At 34.7% G+C, this 22,422-nt stretch overlaps 1 protein-coding gene and 1 non-coding gene across 2 annotated transcripts in view; one reads left to right on the top strand and one right to left on the bottom strand.

The window, feature by feature from the left end:
- GALNTL6 (polypeptide N-acetylgalactosaminyltransferase like 6) overlaps nt 1-22,422 on the bottom strand; it is an 875,965-nt gene that overhangs the window by 620,218 nt on the left and 233,325 nt on the right. The window lies entirely within an intron of this gene.
- LOC118711951 lies at nt 16,212-16,351 on the top strand. The gene has a single exon (XR_004985900.1). It is a non-coding gene; the product is annotated as a small nucleolar RNA SNORA4 (small nucleolar RNA).

The raw sequence follows: 22,422 nt of genomic DNA, 5'->3' as shown, positions 1-22,422 counted from the left end.
GCATGTTTTCTTTCAAGAAGTGTCTCTTTAGGTCCTTTGCCCATTTTTTTTATTGGATTATTTATCTTCCTTTCTGTTAAGTTGTATAGGTTTCCTATAAATTTTGGAGATGTAACCCTTATCAGAGATAACATTGGCAAATATGTCCTCCCATGCAGTGGGCTTTCTTGTTTTGTTGGTGGTTTCTTTTGCTGTGCAGAAGCTTATTATTTTTGATGTAGTCCCATTTGTTTATTTTCTCCTTAGTTTCCATTGCCTTAGGAGCAGTATCAGTAAAGATATTGTTATAACAAATGTCTGCTATTTTGCTGCCTATGGCTTCTTCTAGGATTGTTATGGTTTTCTGTGTCACATTTAAGTCCTTTATTCATTTTGAGTTTATTTATGTGTGTGGTGTAAGTTGGTGGTCTAGTCTAGTTTTTCTTTCTTTCTTTTTTAATTTCTTCTTCTTCTTTTTTTTTTTTTGCATGTGTCTGTCCAATTTTCCCAACACTATTTATTGAAGAGACTGTCTTGACTCCATTGTATGCCTCCTTTGTCAAATATTAATGGAGCATAGTGGTTTGGGTTGACTTATGGGTTCTCTGTTTTATTCCATTGGTCTATATGTCTGTTCTTGTTCCAATACCAGGAAGTTTTGAGAACTGTGGCATTGTAGTATAGCTTGATATCTGGTGTTGTGATCCCTCAACTTTGTTCTTTTTCAAGATTGCTGCAGCTCTTTGGGGTCTTTTTTTATTCCAGATGAATTTTTGAAGAGTTTGTCCTAGGTTTTTGAAGTATGCTATTGGTATTTTAATTGGGAGTGCATTGAATCTATAGATTGCTTTGGGTAGTATAGACATTTTAATGATGTTGATTCTACCAATCCATGAACACAGTGTATTCTTCCATTTGTTTATGTCTTCCTCTATCCCTTTTTATGCATCCTGTAATTTTCTGAGTACAGGTCCTTTACCTCCTTGGTTAAATTTATTCTTAGGTATCTTATTATCAATATTTTGTTGCAATGGTAAAATGGATTCTTTTTAGTTCTCTTTCTGTGACTTTATTGTTGGTGTATAAAAAGGACATTGATTTTGTATCCTGCTACATTGCCAAATTCATTTATTAGTTCTAATAATTTTTGATGGAGTCTTTATGGTTTTCTATGTATAATTTCATGTCAAAGTAACTAATCATCAAAGAGATGCAAATCAAAACAACAAAGTGCCATTTCACTCCTGTCAGAATAGCTATCATCAACAAATCAACAAAGAACAAGTGTTGGAGAGGACATGAAGAAAAAGAATCCCTCATTCACTGCTGGTTGGAATGCAGACTGGTACAGCCACTGTGGAGAACAGTATGGCGTTTCCTCAAAAAAAATAAAAATGAAACTTCCATTTGACTCAGTAATCCTACTTCTAGGAATATATCCAAAGAAATTAGAAACACCAATCAGAGGGGATATATGAACCCCTATGTTCATAGCAGCACAATTTACAATAGCCAGAATTTAGAAGCAGCCTAAGTGCCCATCAGCAGATGAGCAGGCTAGAAAATCGTGGTATATCTACACAATGGAATATTATGATGCTGTAAAAAATAAGGAATTCTTTGGGACTCTTTACCCTTGCCACATGGGAGTCTGTACTTGTATTGAATAATTTTCTAATTTTGCTATATATTAAAAAAAATATTCTTACCATTTGAAACAGTTAGATGGAACTGGAGAGCATTATGCTAAGTGAAATAAGCCAAACAGAGAAAGATAGATATCACCTGATCTCACTCATTTGTGGAATATGATGAACAACATAAATTGATGAATAAAAATAGAACGAGAATCATAGAAACATCAAAAAAACTGTCCAACCTATGAGGAAAGATGTGGGGGAAAGTCAGAGGGTAAGAGATAAACTAAAAGACTAGTATGCATTCATATGAGCATAACCAATGGACACAGATGAGGTGGGGTGTGAGGGCTAGAACTGAGAAATGAGAGTGGCTAGGAAGAGGTCAATGCAGGGGAGAGAGGAGCTATATAATGCTTTAAACAATAAAGAATAAAAAAAGAAACCATGTCCAAGAATTAAAAGAAAGTTTTTAAATGACAATCTCGCCAAACATAAATAACAATAAAGACGTATAAGCTATTAAAAAAATAACTGCATTCAAACAAATTAAATTAATACTTCTTAAATTTATTTTTTGTAATAACAACTCTAATTATTGGCATAATATGAGCAACTAATTTCAGTTGCATCCACATTAATTCATTCATATGCCTAAAAGTTTTTCTTCTGAATTGTAAAAATGTTAATAGCAATATACAAAGCTAATTCTTTTGTCTGACTTAGAAATAATTCTGTGCTCCATAAAACTCCTATTAATAAAACATTCATAAAATAATTAATTGCACATTTGACATGTTGTGCCATCTATTCAAGTTATCTACTTGGAACAATTTGGACTTCATCAATTCTATTACATAAATGGACTCTGTTTAACTTTGCCACTTGGTCCAGGCATCTGTCTCATAAAATTCTGTTCATGATCATGAGAATAATATAAAGTGTCTGAATGGATCAATAATTGCAAATTAAAAATGCAACTCATAACACTACCAGATGGGCAGCACCATCATATTCAAATAAAGGGTTGGCAATGCATCATCACTTAATATAGGACAAAACTATGGCATTGAATGAAAAAGTAAGAGAAAAGTTTGCTAGCTTTTTAAAAATGTGAGTGATGCCCAAGCATATTGGAGAAAAAGGTATAATGCAGAAAAGCAGTTGGGCACAAAGAGAAGGATGTTTGATTTTCTTAACTTATATGTTTTAAAAATGGTGTTTAGCTGAAACCTGTTTGGCTCAGTGGATAGAGCGTCATCGGCCTTCAGACTGAAAGGTCCCAGGTTCGATTCCAGTCGAGGGCATGTAAATTGGTTGTGGGCACATCCCCAGTAGGGGGTGTACAAGAGGCAGCTAATCAATGATTCTCTCTCATTGATGTTTCTAACTCTCTATTCCTCTCTCTTTTTCTCTGTAAAAATTTAATAAAAAATATTTTTAAAAATGGTGTTTATTTTTGTTAGAATTTTCTTAAAATAAAATAAAAACTATCTCTATATACTAGTATATAAAAGCCTAAGCAATCGGCCAACCAACCAACCAGCCAACCAGCCAACAGACACTTTCTGACTCCCAGGGTTAAGATGCTCAAAGCAGGAGCTGCCGAGGTACAGCAACTTTGCAAGTGCCCTCTTGCATGCCAGGACACCTTGGGGGATGTCAGACTGCCAGTTTTGGCCAGATCCCCGCAGGCAAGGCTGAGGGACCCCATCTACCAGAGGGATCCCCACTTACTCAGCATTTGCCCTTTGAGCACCAGTGATGCCCCAGGTGTGGCCAGCTAGAGAAGGACTGCTTGAGGTTGGCTCCAGGACGTGTCTGGTCCATCTCGCCCAATCCCATCCCACTGGCCACCTTCTAATTAATTTACTTTCAATATACACAAATTGTGCACTGGGCCTCTAGTTTCATAATAAAAAATCATGTCCAATAGAGTAGTCTGGAAGTGTATAAGGTAACTACATATTTATGTTCAGGCTCATAATTGATGGGGTGTGCTGCTATATAGAGATATCAAAATATTTGATGGGAGTATGTCTTATCAACATATTTCTAATTCCCGAGGAACGTGAGCCCAGAGAGGCCCATCTGCCTGTGCTGATTACTTTCTCAGTATAACCACAAGCCTGAGGTTAATCAAATCTGGTCAACAGCATATTGAGGTCAGCTTCCAAGGAATTTCAGTTTTTCCTGGATGAACCTGAGGTTGCCAAGAATGACGAAGATCGTTCCTCCATCTGTTTCTGGTGTTCAGTGAGGTGGGGAGGCAACATAAATCACTTACAAACAAAAGATAACTCTGCAAAGGCCATAATATGTTCAATTAATTTAATGTACCCAAGGAAAAGTGACAGTGAACATAGCTTTCTACCTGGTAGCATGTTGATACAACAATCTAATCTTAGAAAATGCATAAAATCTCAGGATGCCTTTTGTAGAGACTGAAATTTTATAATGATAAGCCCAATTTAGAAAACTATAGAGGACAATTTTTTAAAAATGATGAAATATCAGCTCATCACATACACACAAAATAATCTATCCTATTTTATAAATATTGTTCATAGTAACAAAAGAAATTTGAAAAATATTTTTATAATATAACATTTAAAGACTATGGGAATGGACATAATATCTTCAAGTTATTACAGAATACAAGTATCTTGAGTTAAATGAACTCTTCTAATCTTATATTTACAAGTAGGTTAATACCACTGTAAAATGCTTTTCTTAGTAATGAGCACATCATAACATTAACATATGTTAAACCATTTATGTAGGCTGATTCCCAAACTGAATAAGCAGATTTAGGAAATTCTAAGGAAAATAAAGGGCACATGAAAGGAAATTCATATCTAAAAAATAATTTTAAAAAAAGTGTTAGGGATCCTAGTTCCAAATAAATTCTATTTACATGTCACTGATAGAAATTCTGAAGTTTCTACTACTGCTGATTCTTAGCTAAGCTATGTTGCATCATCTTCTTTGACTCAATATAGTCTTCTATCTTCCCTACAGACCAGCAGTGAGGGTAACAGTCTATACTCCTTTACACTTCCAAATTAGGATGTAGTTGTGATAATGTTCAAAAAATACTCCTGGCTTAGATCTCAGACTTCTGCAACAGGAATCTATGAAGCCACTGGCATTGAAATGTGGCTTCCCACTGCCTTAGCAGGTTGGCCCTTTAGCTGTCAAGTAGATTCATAACTCTTTAAAGAAAAGTATTTAGTGGTTATCTTCTCTAACCTGATATCATTTTAAACACAAAATAAAATTTCCAAAAAGCTTTTTTATTTATTGATCAAAGAAGACTTGGATGGGGTAAGCAAAATTGTGCAGAAATAGAAAACACAGGGCTTTGAAGTTAATATTATAGAAAATGTGAGAGTTATCCACCTGGGTCAAGATTAGGATAGTGAAAGCTACCTGGAAGAGCTTCCATATCCTTTCTTCTAAGTATGATCCTTTCCAATTCAGATTAAATTATGCTTCTTCCACAAATAATACTTCAATGACTCACTGAGACAGAGGTGTTTTTTCTTCTCTCCATCGTCTGTCTGTATGCTTGTCTCCCTCTCCTTCTCATCCAAAGTGTCTTTTCATTTTGGTTCAATTATGATATTAAAGTGTAATGGCTCCCTCCCCAAACTGATAATATTTCCCTAAAAGATGAAATTACTGCACACCTTTTATGTCCACATCTTTGTTCAGTTAGTAACCAATTTAGTAAAGTTATATAGAGATCAAGAGACATGTAATTATTATCTTATGTATGTGGGTGTATAAATATCTGTTTATGTATATATCAATATGTATGTTTGTTTAACTATGCATATATGTGTATATATGATGTATATATTGGCTATATATATTTATGTATATGTTATTATATGTATTATATGTTTCTATATATGTATGCACTTATAAATCTCTATATGGGTGTTTATGCATATATGTGAATATATAGTGTATATACTATTTAAAATCAACTTAAAAATATTTCTGTGTAGGAGATCATGGTGCTTGATCTAACTGTTCTATATTTTCTAGAGCAAACCCTGTACAAAATCAAATCAGAATTAAATAGAAAATGTTTAAATACATAAAAAGTTAAATATTTTCCAGATATTTCAAAGGTAAAACAATATTTTGAAATCTCTAAGTATTAACTTTATAAAAATACATGCTTACTTGTCTATTTGTGGTTTGCTATTATAATTTGAAAATATATTAGTTAAGAACAAAGGAAAAATGAAAAGGAAAAGAAGTTAAAAAGTGAAAGGTGTGGTAGGATTCTATTTACATTTTATAGTTAGAAAATTCAACAAAAATAAGTTAATAATAAAATGTCTTAATAATGTCTGATAACTGAGACATATTAATTTCCTGGTATAGCAGAATTCTATAGCAAATAAAGATAGTTATTGAGTACTGTTTACAGATGAAAATACACTTAAATTCCATTCTGCAAATAGTGCTAATATTGGCCAACATTTAATTTAATGCAAATAGTTTGTATTTTTAAGTAGTAGTCATTAAAATCTGGTAGATAATATATGTAAATATAAATGATCATGTGTTTAGAATCATATCAAACATTTACTGACTTGTAGAGAAAATTAATTTAAAAATTATTCCTCAAAATGTTTCAGCTTTAGACTAGACTATTCAGGATATATTGTACTTCATGATAGACATGCCTGGTGAATGGTACCTACAGATCCCTGTCCTCTTTCTTTTTATGTAAAAGCATATTCATTAATTGTTATTATATTGTAGAACACTAGAGGCCTGGTGCACAAAATCCATGACACAGGTGAAAAGGGTGGCGGTCCTCAGCCCAGCCTGCATCCTCTCACAATCCAGAACCCCAGTTGAGGCCAGATCCAGTAAACTAGCAGTTGGACATCCCTCCTGCAATCTAGGACTGCTGGCTTCTAACCACTTGCCTGCCTGCTTGCCTGATCGCCCCTAACCACTTGCCTGCCGGCCTCATTATCCCAACCCCTCTGCCTGCCTACCTCATTGTCCCTAACCACTCGCCTGCCTGCCTGATGCCCCTAGATACTCACCTGGCTGGCTGATCAACCCTAACCACCTCGCCTCTGCCTTGGCCGCTGCCTGCCACAGGTTTATCTGGAAGATCATCCAGAAGGACGTTTGGCTGTCTGGTCTAATTAGTATATTATGCTTTTATTATTATAGATATGAGTGGAAGCATATTTATTTCTTGGACCATGGCCTTAAGACATGGTAGAAAGATAAATTCTCTTTATAGAAACAAAACACCCAATAAACAAGCAAAAAAGGCAGTACTAAATTGCAGGAAGGTTTAAATCTCTTTATAGGGTTCATTTTTATTATGGTAAGTGTATACATCTTTTAATCTCAGTAATTTTTCATGTAAAATGAGTATGACTACTTAACACACAAAAAGCAATGAACAGCAGTTTCTTAATGTTAATGAGATACTCTAACAATTTTTTAAGAAGCTACTTAATTGCTTAGTACCAGATAATAAAAAAGAATTCATAACTTAAGGTTAATTTTTCCATAGAATGTCCATTTAAATGTTAGTTGGCAACCTCAGCCCCCTTTTTGCAATGCTTCCACAAAGGGTCAAGAACCCTGGTGGTGGAGTATTATACTTTGATGAGTCTGCAAACACTGTTTGATGATTATGTTTAATTCCTAGGTCATGCAATATTCTCAGGAGCTTTTTTCGGTCAGCATTTGCTACATCTGAATTCAGTTGCTGTGAATGTGGAACCATATGTTTTATATTCTTTAAAATGAATAACTATAGGATGTCCCAAAAATATATAGATATACTTTGAATAAGTATAAAGGCAATGCTTATTAAAATACATTTCATTTTCAAAATTGAGCTATCAGCTATTACAGTATGTAAGGATTTTTGGGGACACCATGTATATCAACCTTTGTTGTCTATGAGAACAATATGTAACAGACAAACAATTTACAGCACCTTAACCATTCACATGAAATTAAGAGTAAACATCTTTGGCTCAGTGGATAGAGCATCAGCCTGCGAACTCAAGGGTCCCAGGTTCGATTTCAGTAAAGGGCATATACCTTGGTTGTGGGCACATCCCCTGTGGTGGGTGCAAGAGGCAGCTGAGTTTCTAACTCTCTATACCTCTCCTTTCCAAACTGTAAAAATAAATAAATAAATAAAATATATTTAAAAATAAAAATAAAAAATAAGAATCAACATGTCATTACCAATGAAACCTTTTAAACTCTTAAAGAGCCTTTCCATTGATTTCTGAGAGATGAAAAGGGAGGGGGAGAGAGAGCCTCCTGCATTCCCCCTACTGGGGATTGAGCCCACAACATAGGCACATGCTCTGACAGGGACTCAAACTGTGATCTCCTTCCTGGTACAGGGGTCAATGCTCAACCACTGAGCCAAACAGGCCAGGCTTCCAAGTAAATTTTAATAAAAGTTATTATACAAAATTGTTTTAAAATCGCTTTTTTAGTAATGGTGGCTCCAGTGAGAGAACATTAACTTTATTTTTCTTTGCTAAATAATTTAACAATTTATAAATATTGACTGAAGGATATTTTAAAAACCATAAAGAAAGATAACTGTGATTTAAACTCAAATTACAATGTTAAAACTTAGGTCATTAGGTTCAGCAATATATTTGATTCTAATTATTCATTTGTGGATAAAATTTTGATTCATTTCCAAACATTTTCTTAAAGTACAGAGGTGCAATTTTATAGTTTATGTAAGTGCTCCTGAGATGAGGTAAAATAGCAAAGTCTTTTTCTATTGGTTCCCATTTTCTTTCCAAAACCTCTGAAAATGTCAGTATTCTTCAAAGTTTTAAAATAAAGCCTCTGTACAATGATGAGAATTGCCAGCACATTGTGTGTGGTTTGGGGTTGACAGGAAAACATGAACTAAGTTTATCAATAATAAACAGTAATTTTCATATATAACTTGTACAGTCCACTTTTTATGGCCAAGTGATCTTGTTTCAAACCATTTCACTTAACTATAATGTTGCCATTCTTCAACCCTGCTCCTGGTAATCCGTATCTGACAGGCTCTCCATTACACTTGACTGTATTAAAGTCTTGTACTTCCTGCAGTTTCTTCCCTGAACTATTTTCCCTTTGTTACTGATACCCGTATAAATGAAAGTGAACTAAACGTATTTAACACAAATGTGGCAAATGACACCTCATTCATGAATACAGATGTCCCTGAAGTTGTAGCTTATGAATGCCTGAGGGCACAATAGCCATGGAATCACTAAAGAGAACACCTTTATGGCTATGATTTTATTGTTTTACCACCAGTTTTTGATTTGTATTCCCTGTCCAACAAAAAGTACACATTAATTACTCTTCAATTATGAAACAAAATAGCTTGTAAGTGTAAGAGGTAGTCTTACAGCCCTCCCCTTTCAATGTTCGGTAGACCTTGCTACTGAAGTTAGTGAGAACCAGCACCTCAGCACCCCCTGGGAGCTTGTTAGAGACACAGGATCTCAGGCTCCACCCAGGCATATTGAATCAGAATCTGCCTTTAACAAGATCTCAAGGTGATTCACAGAAAAGGAAAAGTTTGAAAACAGTGCCGTAGTAGTACAAGCCACACTCTATGATTTATTGGAAGGGCTCTTTCAAAAACTCCTTAATCACTGTTTCACTTTTCTTTTCTTCTGAAACTATTTAAAAACTTCTGAAACATTCTTCATGATGTTGATAAATAACTCTTAAAGAGCCTACAATGAGGCTGATCTTTATGTGTAAATCTATGCACATATTTTATTATCTTGGATAGATGGTTCGAAAATGTTTTATGTCTCATCACATAAATTATAAACCTGCTACCTAAAAGTGGTTTCAAATACAATTCAAAGGGTAAGAGAATGTCTTTTGTCTTGACAGCATGCAGAATTATATTTTCAAAACTTAAAAAAATGTGGTTTTAATTTGCTTTTCTGTGCTAGTTAGTTTAAACTTCTAAAAAACTTTATTAGTCATTTTTATTAGTTATTTATGTTAGTTATTTATATCCTCTTTTGTAATTAACTCTTTAGTTATCTTAGCCATTTCCTACTATGGTTTTAAATTTTTTTTAAATTATCTTGTGTTTTTTATCTATAGCATCTCTATATATAGGATGCTAACTAGATGCCAAAATCTTGTTGGTCACAGTCACAAAGAATTCATGCTCACTTGAGAAACCTATCTTGGAACAAAATAAACATGCTCTTTAGGTAGAATACAACGTTATACATTGAGTTTGATTAACAAATATTTTACTTTTAAATATACGTGTGTTTTTTGTTTTGTTTTTAGAGAGATGAAAGGAGAGGAAGAGAGAGGCAGAAGAATTAATGTGAGAGAAACAATTTGTGCATGGGTAGGGTCCCTAGGCCTGGCAGGCAATCGGGGCTGATTGTGGGGTGACTGGTGGGGCTATTGGGGGGCTCCCATTGGCACCCGCCTTGGCTGGCCTGGAGCTGTATGCTCACTGGCCCGCCTCCCACCACCACTGCCTGTTGCCTCCCTCTGCAGGGTAACTGGCTTAGCTATTGGAGGCCCCCACTTGCACCCATCTTAGCTAGCCTGGGGCCTAAGGGCAGCTCCTGTGCTGAATGTCTGCCCCCTGGTGGCCAGTGGGCATCATAGTGACCAGGGATTACACTAGCCATTCCACAGTTTGGTCAAGTTACATATTAGGCTTTAATAATATAAAATTCTATGGCAATGAGGCAAAAGATCCAGAATAGCCAACATAATATTGAAGCAAAGGACAAAATTGGAGAACTGATACTACCTGACTTCAAGACCTGCTATAAAGCTACAGAAATCAGGATGGCATTATTTAAAGAGCAAACAAATGAATTAATGGAATAGAATAGAGAACCCAGAAATAGACCCACATAGCTACAGTCAACTGATCTTTGACAAAGAAGCCAAGGGAATTCGTTAGACCAAACAGAGTCGTTTTAACCAATGATGCTAGGACAACTGGACCTGACATGTAAAAAAAATATACATAAATCTGTAGGTAAACCTTACACCCTTCACACACACACACACACACACACACACACACACACACCATTCAAAGTGGAAAAATGGACCAGGGACGCAAATATAAAACACAAAACTATAAAACCCCTAGATGATATCATAGAAAAAAACATATATAGCATTGGGTAAAACAATGGCTTGTTAGATATAATACCAAAGGGACATTTCATGAAGAAATAATTGATAAGCTGGATTTTATTAAAATAAAAACCTTCTGGTTTGAAAAAGACAGTGTCAAGAGAATCAGAGGACAGGCCACAAATTGTTAAAAAAAAATATTTGCCAAGAACACACGTGATTAAGGATGGTTAGGCAACATATACAAAGAACTCTTAAAACTCAACAATAAACAAACAAACCAAATTAGAAATGGGCCAAAGACCTTAAGAGACATCTCACCACAGAAAACGGCTTCACACCATATGCCATCAAATCAAGGATATGTAAACTAAACTAAAAATTAAGTACCAGGAGTTGGCAGTGGCAGTAACTTTAAAATAATACATAAGAGGAGTCCAAAGATAAGTTATGTCAGTACAAAAAGCAGGTCTGAGAAAAGCACACTGGAATAGTTTGTAAACACAGTGACATACTTCTAAAAAAGAGCACCATGAAACCAGAGGAGAGAAGGGACCTCTGGAGAGGGAAAAGATTCATCCCAAACATCATGGCTAGAATATTTTGACTATGGATATTATAGTATAATCAGCAGGTCATAACTATTTTATTTATTTCTTACCACTCAGTCATCCAGGAGTTAGTAAACACAATTAGAAGATGATATTTAAGGAGAAAATAATTACTCTGGTATGTGGATGATACTGAAAAACAGATATCATATACATATGGGATATTTATTTTGTTAATAATTTATTTTAGTCTTAGAGCATTGATCTATGAACCACAGGTCATGCATGGTTCAATCCCCTGTCAGGGCACATGCCCAGGTTGAGGGTTCAATTCCCAGTGTGGGGCATGCGGAAGCAGCTGATCAATGATTCTTTCTCATCATTGATGTTTCTATCTACCTCTCCCTCTTCCTTCCTCTCTGAAATCAATAAAAATACATTAAAATAACTTTAAAATATGCAATTCTCACAATGACTAATATGTTTGAATCCAATGCTTTTTAAAAATTAAGATAGCATGGATTGATGATTTTCACTATTTTGTCAACCAGTTCTAATGCATATGTATGAGTTGGGGTAAGGAGTACAATAGATATATGGGATGAAAATGTTGACGATCAATGGATAACACTTGACTGGAGATACCCTGTGTTAATTAACAGCCCCATTATGACCACATAAACAGAAATAAAATATTCCAAAATTTGTTACAACTTCCAGCCATGGCCTTCTAGATAATTACTATAAAGTGGTGATGGGAAATTACAAGAAATAATCAGTAAATCACCTCAAGGGGATGGAAGAATAAAAGGAAATCACAAGCATCAGCATGGCCATATTTCTGAGACAGGATAGTTTTACAAAATGTGGGAGTTATTTTTGTTGGCAGTGATTGCCAGATAATGACAATCTAGTTTTAGATTCTCATGATTAGTGAGAAAGAGAAGGATATATCATTAGGACAGGGGAAGTATAACATGTAAAGGAAATTTGTAAAAACCTCTAAGTAGTTGACAGACTGTAAAAAGGTTTGTAGGATTTGCTGGGAGGAATATCTGCCTTATGATCTAATGTATTCAACACCATTTTCAAATTGTCAAACAACTTTTCTTACTAAATTATTGTTGCAAAAATTGTGGTCAACATTACATTTCGGGGTTCTATTAATTCCTAATCTGATTTCTAGGTCATTGTTTAATATTATCTAGGTAATATTATCTGCCAATTTGAGTACTGTTTTAAAAACAGATGGAATAAAAAGTTTAATATCAAAATGCCTGTAAAAGTGAACAAGTAGAGAATACCTACCTACATGCCAGTAAATTAAGAAATTCCTCAAAAGCCAAATCAGATATAATATTTTTAAAGAACCAGAGTATATTTAATCATGCTAATAATAAAATCAACAACTTTCTATAACAATGTAAATTGTCAGCTTGATTTACACTTGAATGTAGGAATGTTGCTTTCAAGATGTAGCTTACATTCCTTCAATTCATACTGTACTATAACTTAAAGAGAGTAAATTATGCATTTAGTTAATAATGTGTTCATTGTGGAAAACCTATGCACATACACATAAATCAATTCAGAATTTTTAATAAAGATCAAGGTTTGACCTTCAGCCAGTAGATGGAGAAGTTGATCTTATAGCAGACTCACGGCGCTATTAAAAGTCTCTTTGCAAGTTGCAGGAACCTAGACTAAAATTGCTGCTGATTCAGGGTTTGGAGGATTGTTTTCATGGTTATTTCCTGGCTGCTCTGCAAAAACAGCTCTTCCAGCCACTCTCAGGCATCACCCAGGGGGCGGTTATTGTTTCTTGGAGACCATCCTGCACACTCCTTATGTGTTCTGTTTACAGGTGCATTTTTTTTTATTGCCATTCTCTTTTCAAACAGGCTGGAAATCTTTCTTTTCTTCATAAATTATTGCTGGAAGTTTGTATAGTACATCTTTTTAGGAGCCACAAAATGTTTATGAGTAAAGGCACTGTGTGTTGAAATCAGCAACTCTCAGGCAGGATGAAATGTAAATGCCTAAGAGAGTAAACTGGCTGTTTGAAAAGCACAACACACTTAATGTAGTTTAGCATGCTTTCAGAAATTATGTGTGCTCACACCCGCCAGGAATGAGCTCCTAAAAGAAGTCAATGAACAAATTACCTGGAACAAATTCTAAGATCAAACCCATCGTCATTTCCTCAGCACACTGACAGTTTTTCTAGATGTATCTTCAATGATATTAAGAATCCTGAAAAATCAGTTTGACTAGGTATTGGGTGCTGTTTTTTTATGCTTGCATTTTGCTTGTAAAAATGTCTATGTGTAGTAAGCCGAATATGCAGAATGAAGTGGTATATGAAAAAGCAAACAAACTGCATAAGATTGTAGTTAAGGTCTACAATTAGAAGGGTAGGTTAATAATATCAAAGAAATGCTACGATAATGATCAAATTGGAAATATAGGACATAGGTACCATAATGAAATTATTGTCTGCAAGCCAGAAGACAATTTGAAAACCCACGTCCTCTATTAGAAATGACAAAGTAAATATCTGTAACTTAGTTTTGACAACTCATTTCAACAATCCCTGCTGTCTAAAGCTATATGCTTAACTCTTGCTATGTTTAAATGTGTTAAAACTCCATATAATAAAACTAAAAATCAGTTTTGTGGAGGTGGGTTGTGGTTGAAATGTGTTCATCTATTAAAAATATAGTTCTGTCTTAGTCAGTGTGGCTCTGTGCTTGAGTGTCCACCAAGGAACAAGGAAAGGCCATTTGACTCCAGGTGAGGGCACATGCCTGGGTTGTGGGCTTTAGTCCCCAGAAGCAGATAGGCAAGAGGCAGCCAACTGAATATGTTTCTCTCTCATCAATGTTTTTAGCTCTTTATTCCACTCCCTTCCTCTCTCCCAAATCAATAAAAGCATATTTAAATATACATCTACACACACACACACACACACACACACACACACACATATATATATATATATATATATATATATATATATATATATATCTATCTTTTGCTTTATACAATCTAAGTGAATCCCAAATTATTTTAATATGTCAATTTGTTATTTAATTTAAACATATATTTATTGAAAGCCTACAATATGACAGCAGTGAATAAGAAAGACTCACCAGCACCCTCCCTTCTGGAGCAAGTCCATGTCTTTCCCTTTCTCTTTCAGCTCCTCACTCCCAAGCTCCAAGGGCCCTTCGTTAACCTCTATAACTTATTTTCTAAGCCCATTCCCTTTAGGAATTACTTTTTCTACCTCTATGATTTAACAAATAAATGTTCTCCTAAAAAAACAAAAAACTCACTAGGTCCCTTGCTCTCCAAGAATTCACATGTTTGTGGATAAAATAGACAAAGTTGGGAAAGACTTGGGTGTTGTTAAAAAAAACAAACAAACCAAACCAAACAAACAAACAAAACCTCTGCTCCACCTGAATTGCTCAGTGGTTGAGCTTCGATCTGTGAACCAGGAGATCATGGTTCAATTCCTGGTCCGAGCACATGCCCAGATTGAAGGCTCCATCCCCAGTGTGGAGTGGTGCAGGAGGCAGCCAATCAATGATTCTCTCTCATCACTGCTATTTCTCTCTCTCTCTCCCCCTTCCTCTCTGATATCAATAAAAACATATTTTTAAAAAATATTATCAAGAGCAGTAAATAAAATGAACTTTCGGTTATTTCTTTGATGTGTTCTTTAATGCCTCAAGAGTTAAAATTCCAGAACTATGAGCAGAACAAGGTATTTTAAGAGTATTACTTATTTGCATGAGTAATCAAAGGATATTTGGGAAATCATGTCCTGAAAACAGTTCCCCGAACAAGTTATCTTCAAGACAGTTTTAATTTTGGTATAGTTTAGCATCAACTGTGCAATTCAGATTCAAATTAAACATTAAAAAATCTAAAATTTATGTTCAATGGGCCAATGACCACAGATCCAGCACAGAGCTCTGCTAGAAAATCTGATGCAACATCTGATGTTTTATAATTAGACTGAGGCTGTAACATGCTGATTGCAATCAAGTGCAATATGGTGGAGGCAGCAGTGACTTTTATGTTTATTAAATCCTTTATCATATACTTTGACATACATGTGGACTTTCTCAAAATCAGAAAGTCTGCCTGCATAAGGATTGCAGAGAGCTTCACATTGTGAAGACTGCTGTACTCCACGTGGCCACGTTTGTTGTTCCCAGTCACAGAAAACATTTTGCATCTGTATATTTAATGCACATAATTATGACCTTTTCAAAGGCAGATAAGACTATTTATTATTCCAATATTCACCTTCATAACTTCGTATAAGCACTGTAAAAAACAATGATATACTTAGAACTAGGAAAATATCCCTCTTTCTAGTATTTCGGAGGAATAAATTTGGGAGGTGTGTCAGTAGAAGTCATAAAATAAAATAAATTTTCCCCCATTTGTACTGATTTTTTTCATGTTGTTGATGGAGTTTTATTTCTAACAGCTCGGTTTATTTTGTCCTTATTTCAGGGGTGTGTGTGTGTGTGTGTGTGTGTGTGTGTGTGTGCGCGCGCACGTACGCTTTTATGTCCTTAGTCCTGACAATCATTGTTTGTTCTCAGCTATCAGAGTTGTTAAATAGCAAGTTATTATTTCCTTACTATCAACTTCCTGTTCACATGTCTCAGCTTACACATTTTATCTTCACTTGGCTTCATTTTAAGTCATTTTTTTCATTCTTCATTTATTTCTTCTAATTCAACTGAATTCTAATTAGCTCTAGGATTCAATTCAGCCAGCCCCTTTTGTTACCTCCTTATACTGAAACACATCTTTTCTTGGTTAGCAATGTTTTTAACCGACAATGAGCTTAAAATATTGATGTTGTAGGGGAAGGTTTTTATAATAACCTTTTCCAACTTGGGCTATTTGAGGGAATAAAAAAGACCACACTCCACAGTGGGCTACATCACTAAATATATAGTCCACTACTATTTTGTGGCCTATGTGTTTAAAAAAATATATATATATATATCGATGTTACAATTATCCTCTTTTAGTTACAGAGATATTTATTTTACTTATATTTACTTGTTTTATACTATCATATGTTGAGCTTAAAATAATCAATGCTATTAAAAGCAAATATGAATCAAGGCAAGCTTTTCACTGACATTGAACTAATATCATCTGACAAGTGATGGATTAGGCACCCAGAGCATATATCATGTTGTTCTGTAAATGTTATTTTTGCATTTTGACTGCCTTCCTTACTAAATTGAGAGATGCTTGAAAGAAACAGGTTGTGTATATGTTATTTCTATTTCCTAGCAGATAACACAGTGCTGGCTTCAAATTGATAGGAAAATCAGAGAACCTGAATGTGCTTTTGCTGACACTTGAGTTACTACCCACACAGGTTGAAAATCCATTTGTACTCTCTCTGGTATTTCTGCCCATTCCCTGCCTCAGTCAAATGAACACTCTCTAGGACCATTGTCCTTGGGTTCCCTAAAGCCAATTTACTTACAGGAGGGGCAAAGATGAACCAAACTGAAGTTATGAATAAGATTATAATAAATGGTACACAATTAATTGATATAGGAGCCAGAAGCACTTTAATTCTTCACTTTTCTCCTTTAATAGGTATAAATGAGGCAATTAGACCTCTTTCATACTTTTGTAAACACAAAGAGTAGTTAAGTTACTTTTCCATGAAGCCCTTTCTATTAATACCTATATGGCATTAATACACTAGAATCCAACTTTAAAATTTGGGTAAAAATTACTAATAATAAAAATACTGCTTAAGCAATATTAACAAGGACTTGCTGAACACCTAAATGTATTTATAAAATGTGCACACTTACATAAAATTCAATGGAAAAAGCCAGTATTAGCATAATAAAGAAATTCAATGCTTCTGAGTAATTGACCCAGTGATCCCACTTCTGGGAATATATCCCAAGAAACTAGAAACCCCAATCAGAAAGGATATATGCACCCTTATGATCATAGCAGCACACTCCACCATAGCTAAGATTTGGAAACAGCCTAAGTGCCCATCAGCAGATGAGTGGATTAAAAAACTATAGTACATCTACACAATGGAATACTATTCTGTGGTTAAAAAAAAAAAAAAGAAAAAAGAAGAAGAAAAAGGAATTCTTACCTTTGGCAACAGCATGTGTGGAACTGGACAGCATTATGCTAAGCGAAAAAAAAGCCAGCCGGAGAAAGATAAATATCACATGATCTCACTCATTTGTGGAATATAATGAACAACATAAACTGATAAACAAAAACAGATCCAGCCGGGACCGGTTTGGCTCAGTGGATAGAGCGCCGTCCTGCGGACTGAAAGGTCCCGGGTTCGATTCCGGTCAAGGGCATGTACCTTGGTTGCGGGCACATCCCCAGTAGGGGGTGTGCAAGAGACAGCAGATCGATGATTCTCTCTCATCGATGTTTCTAACTCTCTATCCCTCTCTCTTCCACTCTGTGAAAAATCAATAAAATATATTTTTAAAAAAACAGATCCAGAGACAGAGAAGCATCAGTCAGACCTTTAATCTCAGAAGGAAGGTAGTAGAGGATGGGGGGTAAAGGGGAGAGATCAATCAAGGTCTATATGCATGCATATAAGCCTAACCAGTGGACGCAGACATCAGGGAGTTGAGGGCATGAGTGGGGTGGGGGTGGGGGGTATCTGGGGGATAAGCACACATATGTAATACCTTAATCAATAAAGAAAAACGAAAAAGAATAAACAATAAAACGGCTTTAAAAAATTGAGTCTTGGAAATGTCTTTTGAAAAAATGGCTGTAAATATATCTGTGGAGAGAACAAGGTATTACTTATCATGAGGTAAAAAATAATAATAATAATTCTAAGGAACAGACCTGTACCCTATGAAGGAATATACTTAATGAGAATTTCTAATTTGCCTGTAAGGTCTGATATTCCCTTCCCGAGCAGGTTGGAAGAGAGCAGTATTACAGATTGCTTAAATTTCAGTTTATACTGTTGTCAATTTCACATGGGAACAATTACATTGTAGAAAAGAGTATTTGATCCCTAGATTGTGATTATCTAAATTATACAAAGATAACACTCTGTTAGGTTGCAGTATTTAGCCCCCTTAGCTGTGAGATATCATTCCGTCTCTCCTCTGACTGGCTTAAGCTTCAGTTTTTCCACAATTCTGTTGGCATTCTGGAATTCTATAGACACCGTGGCTTAAATTATTTTAAGAGATTTACATTTGAGTGATAAAAGCATTGGTTTTGAGGTTTTAATTTTTCTATCAATCAATAAAAATGCTAACTATTTCAAACAGTCTTTTCCTTTAAAGGGTAAACAATTTAAAGTCTTCCAGGACACCAGCAGTGAGCAATCATGAAACTCCAATTACCGCGACCTAAAGATACTCCATGATGGAGCCCCAGTGTGACTTCCCAATTCATTATGTGCCCTTCTCTCCCTGCCCACAAAGTTTCCAGTTCCCAGAACACAACAGGCTAGTTCTCTCTAAATGATATTTAATTTTTCTGTTTCTTCTGTCTATAATGATTTTTGTCTAATTTATTATTGATAACTATTTATTATTCATAAGATCACCTTAGTAGTGAAAGCCTAATTTCTAAATTGTCCTTATAAAAAATGAAGGCAACATAGAAATTAAGTTTAAAATAACACAATAACTAGGAAGATATTAGATAATTTAAAATATGGAAGATTAAAAGTTAATATATTAATAGTTTGAATACCAAATTTGGCAACACACAAAAAGGAAAATTATAAAAAGCATTGTATTAACAAATCTTACTAAAGTAAAAAGTAAACTAATACATAATGCACAAAATGTCAAGTATGACAAAGGCATTTAGAGACTGATCTGGGCATTCCTGTGGGCCTACGTCATTCACCATAATCTGCAGAGTAGACCATTACTCTTCGTTTTATAAATCTAACATAAAGGGAACTGAATTGGGAAGCCGTAACTTTTCAACCAATCACAATTCAGCTCATTTGGGAGGTTCCAGAATGGTCTGTGCTGCTAAAGCAGATATTTTCAAATGTTTTTTTGGAACCTATTTCATCAACATAATATTGCAAAAACGTAATCATCGTTATCAGGAATATGTAGCAGCTCACACGCTCATGACAGCACCCCCCACTCACTGCAGGTTGGCTTTTCCCAGTTGCCAACGCTCTTCGTAATCACTGCTCTGTACAGACTGCAGCTGGCTTACTATTTGGTCGTAGCCTAAAGAAAAACAGTTCAAGGCTGCATACTCATTGGGCTTGCTTCCTGTTCTATGGCCTAGTGATTTAAAAAACCAGACTCTTTCATAACTTGCACCTGTTCCTGGCTCTTCAATAGCAGAAAATTATAGTCAATCTGAACAAGGAATAGATTTTTATCCAACTCTGGGGGGGCGGGGGGGGGGGGATCAGAGAGCTCAAATATCTAACCACACTGATATTCCTTTGTGTTTTCCTATCTATCCTTCATGTTTGCTGGTTTGTTTGTTTTTGTTTGTTTGTTTTTTAATATATATTTTATTGATTTTTTTACAGAGTGGAAGAGAGAGGGATAAAGAGTTAGAAACATCGATGAGAGAGGAACATCGATCAGCTGCCTCTTGCACACCCCCTACTGGAGATGTGCCCGCAACAAAGGTACATGCCCTTCAACGGAATCAACCAGGACCTTCCAGTCCGCAGGCCAATGCTCTATCCACTGAGCAAAACCGGTTTTGGCAACTGGTGTTTGTTATTTATTTTTATAAATGTTTTACCAACTTGGCATTGTATTCCTTGCATTCAGTAGATCCTTTCTCATTAGATGGATTACATTTTATTCTTCTGATTTCTTCCCTAAATATAGGTTACGGTATGGCTCAGGCAAAATCTCTGCAGAGGAACTTTCAAGCACTTTCTCTGTTGGCTGATAAGGGTGAGAAACTATTACTATATTTCTGCCATATACACTTTTGTGAGATTAAGCTTATAGTCAATATGACTGGTTATATAATTAAATAAAATTTCCTGTGAATTTATTTAGAGTGTAAAGTATACTACATAAATTCAAAATACAATTTTAAATTACCGGTTTTCTTCTCCAAAAGTAAAAATCATTTTTACAAAATCATGAAGAAGAAAATATAATTGTAATCAAATGCCTTTTAAGGTGATATAAGAGTTAATTATTCTTGTTATATATCAACAATAAAAATAGTAACATTCAATACTATCATATAAATGGTTACTTCCATGTTCAATTCTCTGGACTGCTAAATTCTCTGTTAATAAGAGATCTAAATGAAGCAAATTAAGACTTCTGTTAACATAGTAAAATTGCATGTCCATTAAGTAGATTGGAGTGTGATTTAGATAACTCTAGAAAAAAAAACAAGTCCATGGTTAATGAGAAAAGTTGGAATAAAACAGACTTCATTTTTCAAAAGCTGATTATTTACATTCAGGGTTTTGTTGTTTCATATACTGAATAGTGTGGTTTGACCCTACTTCTTTTCATAATTGTTATTGTGGTATTTAATTCAGTGGAAATGACTAAAGCTATTATGAAAATTATTTTAATCATTCTACAATCATTAACCTTATACCATCTATGAATAAAGAATATACATAATGTTATTCAAGTAATTCATATGACCATAAGTCCCTCCAAAATCATAAAACAACAATATACAAAACAAAATTAAATTAGCATTTTCAATATTCGAACAGATGTATTACTAAAAAAAATAGATGTAATGATACTAGAAACATAACATTTTAAAACAAACACATTTTCATATTTATCTGAGCTTTAGACCACTTTCAAGGTCATGGAGAAAAACAAATGTTTAATTTGTGGATGGAGAGATCACTGAAACTATAAAGATTGGATTGGATTTTGCATATATGAGAAAACTAATGCCCAGGAAAATTTGAAAATAAATATAGACAGTTAACCAAATAAAGCAAGAATAAAGAGAAATCACACATACACACACACACACACACACACACACACACACATTTTTTAAATATATATTTTATTAATTTCAGAGAGGATGGAAGAGGGAGAGAGAGAAACATCAATGATAAGAGACAATCATTGATTGGCTGCCTCCTGCATGCCCCCTTCTGGGGATTGAGCCCACAACCCAGGAATATGCCCTTGACCAGAATCTAACCTGGGACTCTCCAGTCCACAAGCTGACACTCTATACACTGAGCCAAATCAGCTAGGGCACACATTTATCTTTTTAATAGAAGGAATATTTAATGTGATCTAGATTTAATCCAGTTATACAAAGCTCCATATCTGAATAGTCAAATCTTTTCAAATTAACCAGTTAAAAGTATATTGACTCTATTGTTTGCGTTAGCAATAGATGTGAGATTTGTTTGAATTACAAAAGAAACAAGCTAATGAAATTTATCCCCTCTCACAGTGTTCATTGAAATATACCTTAATAAAACTTCTGTCTGTGTATGTGTATTAGAAATTTAAATTATTTCCCAGTAAAAAAAAAAAAAAAAAAAAAAAAAAGAATAGCCTGTGTGAACCCCTCAACCCATCTAAGGTTGCTTCATCATTTTTAAAATAGGAATTATTATGTCTTTTAAAATTTTTGAAGAAATAAACACTAATCACTTAAAGTTAATGTAATTAAAGCTAGTATTCAGTATCTCTCTCTCACACAAAAGTTCACCCAAATTCAGATCATCACATTCTTCCCATACTTGCAGAGCATGTGTTTAGATGTGTGTGAGAGACAATACATAGGAAGTATTTATTTTAAAATATATTTTATTGATTTTTTTTACAGAGAGGAAGCGAGAGAGATAGAGAGCTAGAAAACTCCATCTCTACCCACTGAGCCAAACCGGCTTTGGCAGGAAGCATTTATTTTTAACTCAAAGGTTTTATATACAATAATTTTAAAAATATGTATTTTATTGATTTTTTTTTTACAGAGAGGAAGGGAGAGAGATAATTAGAAACATTGATGAGAGAGAAACGTCAATCAACTTCCTCCTGCGTGCCCCCTACTGGGGATGT

The sequence above is a fragment of the Pipistrellus kuhlii genome, unplaced genomic scaffold (assembly GCF_014108245.1).
Source record: "Pipistrellus kuhlii isolate mPipKuh1 unplaced genomic scaffold, mPipKuh1.p scaffold_m20_p_8, whole genome shotgun sequence".
In the NCBI taxonomy this organism is placed as follows: domain Eukaryota; kingdom Metazoa; phylum Chordata; class Mammalia; order Chiroptera; family Vespertilionidae; genus Pipistrellus; species Pipistrellus kuhlii.
The sequence above is the reverse complement of the archived record's forward strand: the minus strand, read 5'-3'. Positions and strand labels throughout refer to the sequence as shown.